The sequence below is a fragment of the Phyllobates terribilis genome, unplaced genomic scaffold, assembly GCF_046119375.1.
Source record: "Phyllobates terribilis strain yellow unplaced genomic scaffold, ASM4611937v1 Scaffold_3__8_contigs__length_932513732, whole genome shotgun sequence".
NCBI lineage: Eukaryota > Metazoa > Chordata > Amphibia > Anura > Dendrobatidae > Phyllobates > Phyllobates terribilis.
Genome location: NW_027362763.1, coordinates 882,974,257 through 882,981,332, shown reverse-complemented (window position 1 = coordinate 882,981,332; position 7,076 = coordinate 882,974,257).

The window sequence follows — 7,076 nt, the reverse complement described above, 5'->3', positions numbered from 1 at the left end:
TGGAGCAATATATAAGGCCCATTATACTGTATGGAGCAATATATGGGCCCATTATACTGTATGGAGCAATATATGAGGCCATTATACTGTATGGAGCCTATTATATACAGTATGGAGCAATATATGGGGCCATTATACTGTATGGAGCAATATATGATGCCATTATACTGTATGAAAATATATGGAACCCATTATATACTATATAGAGCAATATATGGGGCTCATTATACTGTATGGAGCAATATATGGGGCCATTATACTGTATGGAGCAATATATGGGGCCCATTATACTGTATGGAGCAATATATGAGGCCATTATACTGTATGGAGCTATATATGGGGCCCATTATATACTGTATGAAGCAATATATGGTGCCATTACACTATACGAAGCAATATATGGGGCCCATTATATACTGTATGGAGCAATATATGGGCCCCATTATACTGTATGAAGAAGTATATGGGGCCATTATATATTGTATGGAGCAATATATGGGGGCCATTATATACTGTATGGAGCAATATATGGGGGCCATTATATACTGTATGTAGCAATATATGGTGGCCATTATATACTGTATATAGCAATATATGGGGCAATTATACTGTATGGAGCAATATATGGGGCCATTATACTGTATGGAACAATATATAAGGCCCATTATACTGTATGGAACAATATATAAAGGCCATTATACTGTATGGCGCCTATTATATACAGTATGGAGCAATATATGGGGCAATTATACTGTATGGAGCAATATATGGGGCCATTATACTGTATGGAACAATATATAAGGCCCATTATACTGTATGGAACAATATATAAGGCCCATTATACTGTATGGCGCCTATTATATACAGTATGGAGCAATATATGGGGCCATTATACTGTATGGAGCAATATATGGGCCCTATTATACTGTATGAAGAAGTATATGGGGCCATTATATATTGTATGGAGAAATATATGGGGGCCATTATATACTGTATGGAGCAATATACAGTGGGTACGGAAAGTATTCAGACCCCTTTAAATTTTTCACTCTTTGTTTTATTGCAGCCATTTGGTAAATTCTAAAAAGTTCATTTTTTTTTTTCTTGACTTAAAAATAAACAGAAATTTAGATATTTTTGCAAATGTATTAAAAAAGAAAAACTGAAATATTACATGGTCAAAAGTATTCAGACCCTTTGCTCAGACACTCATATTTAAGTCACATGCTGTCCATTTCCTTGTGATCCTCCTTGAGATGTTTCTACTCCTTCATTGGAGTCCAGCTGTGTTTAATTAAACTGATAGGACTTGATTTGGAAAAGCACACACCTGTCTATATAAGACCTCACAGCTCACAGTGCATGTCAGACCAAATGAGAATCATGAGTTCAAAAGGAACTGCCCAAGGAGCTCAGAGACAGAATTGTGGCAAGGCACAGATCTGGCCAAGGTTGCAAAAGAAAATCTGCATTACTCAAGGCTCCTAAGAGCACAGTGGCCTCCATAATCCTTAAATGGAAGAAGATTGGGACCACCAGAAGTCTTCCTAGACCTGGCTGTCCAACCAAACTGAGCAATCGTGGGAGAAGAGCCTTGGTAAGAGAGGTAAAGAAGAACCCCAAGATCACTGTGGTTGACCTCCAGAGATGCAGTAGGGAGATGGGAGAAAGTTCCACAAAGTCAACTATCACTGCAACTCTCCATCAGTCGGGCCTTTATGGCAGAGTGGCCCAACGGAAGCCTCTCCTCAGTGCAAGACATATGAAAGCCTGCATAGAGTTTGCTCAAAAACACATGAAAGACTCCCAGACTATGAGAAATAAGATTCTCTGGTCTGATGAGATGAAGATAGAACTTTTTGGTGATAATTCTAAGCAGTATGTGTACAGGAAACCAGGCACTGCTCATCACCTGCCCAATACAATCCCAACAGTGAAACATGGTGGTGGCAGCATCATGCTCTGGGGGTGTTTTTTAGCTGCATGGACAGGATGACTAGTTGCAATTGAAGGAAACATGAATGTGGCCAAGTACAGAGATATCCTGGATGAAAACCTCTTCCAGAGTGCTCTGAACCTCAGACATGGCCGAGGGTTCACCTTCCAACAAGACAATGACCCTAAGCACACAGCTAAAATAACAAAGGAGTGGCTTTAGAACACTCTGTGACCATTCCTGACTGGTCCAGCCAGAGGCCTGACCTAAACCCAATTGAGCATCTCTGGAGAGACCTGAAAATGGCTGTCCACCAATGTTCACCATCCAACCTGCCGGAACTGGAGAGTATCTGCAAGGAAGAATGGCAAAGGATCCCCAAATCCAGGTGTGAAAAACTTGTTGCATCATTCCCAGGAAGACTCATGACTGTATTAGCTCAAAAGGGTGCTTCTACTCAACACTGAGCAAAGGGTCTGAATACTTATGACCATGTGATATTTCAGTTTTTCTTTTTTAATAAATTTGCAAAAATTTCTACATTTCTGTTTATTTTCAATCAAGATGGGGTGCAGAGTGTACTTTAATGAGAAAAAAAAAATAACTTTTTAGAATTTACAAAATGGCTGCAATGAAACAAAGAGTGAAAAATTTAAAGGTGTCTGAATACTTTCCGTATCTACTGTATGGGGCAATTATACTGTATGGAGCAATATATGGGCCCATTATAAAGTATGGTGCAATATATCGGGCCCATTATACTTTATGGAGCATTATATGGGGGCCATTATATACTTTATGGAGCAATATATGGTCCAGTTATACTGTATGGAGCAATATATGGGTCCATTATATACAGTATGGAGCAATATATAAGGCCATTATACTGTATGAAGCAATATATGGGGGCCATTATACTGTATGGAGCAATATATGAGGCCATTATACTGTATGGAGCCCATTATATACAATATGGAGCAATATATGGGACCATTATACTGTATGGAGCAATATATGAGGCCATTATACTGTATGTGACTCGCCCCCTGGGCCGTGGGGCACTCGGAACCGGGCAATAGGGAGTCGATGGGGGTAGTAGTGGCGACCCGGTCCCATGGCTCAGGGTGGTCAGACCAGTGGCAGTCTTTTAGATGTTTTAGATAATGTCCGACTACGCCACCCGTGGAATGCGGTTATTAGGAACCGCCGCTGCAGGGCAGACCGCTGGGGCCGATGATGTATGCAGCTGGGATGGTGTGACTCCCCACGGGAAGAGTGCGGCCCCAGGGCAGTGTAGTGGATGATGGGAGTGATGGTGGTGAGAGTCCCAGTACCGGTAATGCCGGAGGAGCGAAAAAGCACACAGACAACGTACTGCAGTCCAGGGTCTTTACTCACAGTTAATATCCAAGTCACTTCTGCAGGGAATGACTGCCCGAGCCGTGCTGCGTCCACCAGGTGAGGGGCTCGGTCAACTCCCAGACAGCTCAGGAGTATGGCTCAAGACCCCCTTTTGTCCTTTCTCTGGCCTGCCTCACCAGTGACCCACTTTTGTCCAGCTGCCGCGGACTTGTGCGGTTAAACGTGGGCCCCGTCCTCCGCTGCCCTATATGGTGCCTTCCTAGCAGGTTTGATGAGGTGCTGCACCAATAAATGGTCACAGCCTCCGGTCCTTGGCTGAGGGTTATTTCTCCTCCACCAACTTGGGATCCGGTACCCTTAATCTGCCTGACCCTTCACCCTGGATTCTCGTGGGTTCTTAGGGTCCCTTCCACCTTCTTGTTCCTGAGCCCTTCTGTTTCTTCCTCCCTTTCTTTGCTGTTCCTTTCTGTTTCTGTTCCTGGCCCTCTCCTCAGGCCTGCCTCATGGAGCTGGGCCCAGACTGAGCCACAGCTCCCTGTCAGCCCTCTCTGGCCGAACTCCTCTCTCTCCTCCTCCTGCTTGAACTGACCCAGAACTAAGATGGTGCCCACCTTTTATACCTCCCTCTAGAAACATGAGCCCAGGTGACCAGCAACCAATGGGTTCCTTCCTACGCTCAGGAACCATCCCCTATCTGCCCCTACAGCACTGGGTGTTCCACCCCCCCCCTCCCCACTCCAGACAGGGACATAGTCGGTCGTGCCTGCACTTCTGTCTAGTGGGAGCACCGTTGAGCTGTCCCTCGGAAATGGGGTGTGTGTGCTGTATGCAGCTAACTGAGCCCAGGTCCATACTCCATCCTTACCCGGGAGTGGAATACCACACCTCTGGCAGAGGTGCAATACCCCTGTAGCGGCCGAGCCCTCGGGGCGCTACATATGGAGCAATATATATGGCCATTATACTGTGTGGAGCAATATATGAGGCCGTTATACTGTATGGAGCAATATATGGGGCCCATTATAAACAGTATGGAGCAATATATGAGGCCATTATACTGTATGGGGCAATATATGGGGCCCATTATATACAGTATGGAGCAATATATGGGGCCATTATACTGTATGGAGGAATATATGGGGCCCATTATATACAGTATGGAGCAATATATGGGGCCATTATACTGTATGGAGCAATATATGGGGCCATTATATTGTATGGAGCAATATGTGTGGCCCATTATATACTGTATGGAGCAATATATAGGGGCCATTATATCCTGTATGGAGCAATATATGGGGGCCATTATATACTGTATGGAGCAATATATGGGGGCCGTTATATACTGTATGGAGCAATATACTGGGGCCATTATATACTGTATGGAGCAAGATATGGGGTCATTATACTCTATGGAGCAATATATGGGCCCATTATACTGTATGTAGCAAGATATGAGGCCATTATGCCGTATGGAGCCCATTATATACAATATGGAGCAATATATGAGGCCATTATACTGTATGGAGGAATCTATGGGCCCATTATACTGTATGAAGCAAAATATGAGGCCATTTTGCTGTATGGAGCCCATTATATACAATATGGAGCAATATATGAGGCCATTATACTGTATGGAGGAATATATGGGGCCCATTACATACAGTATGGAGCAATATATTTGGCCCATTATATACAGTATGGAGCAATATATGGGGCCATTATATTGTATGGAGCAATATGTGTGGCCCATTACATACTGTATGGAGCAATATACTGTATGAAGCAATATATGGTGCCCATTATATACTGTATGGAGCAATATATAGGGGCCATTATATACTGTATGGAGCAATATATGGGGGCCATTATATACTGTATGGAGCAATATACGGGGGCCATTATATACTGTATAGAGCAATATACGGGGGCCATTATATACTGTATGGAGCAAGATATGGGGCCATTATACTGTATGGAGCAATATATAGGGGGCATTATATACTGTATGGAGCAATATATGGGCCCATTATACTGTATGGAGCAAGATATGAGGCCATTATGCTGTATGGAGCCCATTATATACAATATGTAGCAATATATGAGGCCATTATACTGTATGGAGGAATGTATGGGGCCCATTATATACAGTATGGAGCAATATATGGGGCCCATTATATACAGTATGGAGCAATATATGGGCCCATTATACTGTATGGAGCGATATATGAGGCCCATTATACTGTATGGAGCAATATATGGGGCCCATTATACTGTATGGAGCAATATATGGGGCCCATTATGCTGTATGGAGCCCATTATATACAATATGGAGCAATATATGAGGCCACTATACTGTATGAAGGAATATATGGGGCCCATTATATACAGTATGGAGCAATATATGGGCCCATTATACTGTATGGAGCAATATATGGGGCCCATTATACTGTATGGAGCAATATATGGGGCCATTATACTGTATGGAGCAATATATGGGGCCCATTATATACAGTATGGAGCAATATATGGGGCCATTATACTGTATGGAGCAATATATGAGGCCATTATATTGTATGGAGGAATATATGGGCCCATTATATTGTATGGAGCAATATATGGGGCCCATTATATACAGTATGGAGCAATATATGGGGCCATTATACTGTATGAAGCAATATATGAGACCATTATATTGTATGGAGCAATATATGGGCCCATTATACTGTATGGAGCAATATATGGGGCCATTATACTGTATGGAGCAATATATGGGGCCCATTATATACAGTATGGAGCAATATATGGGGTCCATTATACTGTATGGAGCAATATATGGGACCATTACACTGTATGGAGCAATATATGGGGCCCATTATACTGTATGGAGCAATATATGGGGCCATTATACTGTATGGAGCAATATATAGGGCCCATTATATACAGTATGGAGCAATATATGGGGCCATTATACTGTATGGAGCAATATATGAGGCCATTATACTGTATGGAGGAATATATGGGGCCCATTATATACAGTATGGAGCAATATATGGGGCCATTATATTGTATGGAGCAATATATGAGGCTATTATATTGTATGGAGCAATATGTGTGGCCCATTGCAGACTGCATGGAGTAATATATGGGGCCATTATACCGTATGAAGCAATATATGGTGCCCATTATATACTGTATGGAGCAATATATAAAGGCCATTATATACTGTATGGACCAATATATGGGTATCATTATATATAGTAAGGAGAAATATATGGGGGCCATTATATACTCTATGGAGCAATATATGGGCTAATTATATACTGTATGGAAAAATATATGGGGCCATTATACTGTATGGAGCAATATATGGGGCCATTATACTGTATGGAGCAATATATGGTGCCCATTATATACTGTATGGAGCAATATATAAAGGCCATTATATACTGTATGGAGCAATATATGGGTACCATTATATATAGTATGGAGAAATATATGGGGCCATTATATACTGTATGGAGCAATATATGGGCCCATTATATACTGTATGGAAAAATACAGTATATGGGGCCATTATACTGTATTGAGCAATATATCGGGCCATTATGCTGTATGGAGCAATATATGGTGCCCATTATATACTGTATGGAGCAATATATGGGGCACACTATATACTGTATGGAGAAATATATGGGGCCATTATACTGTATGGAGCAATATATGGGGTCATTATACTGTATGGAGCAATATATGGGGGCCCATTATATACTGTACT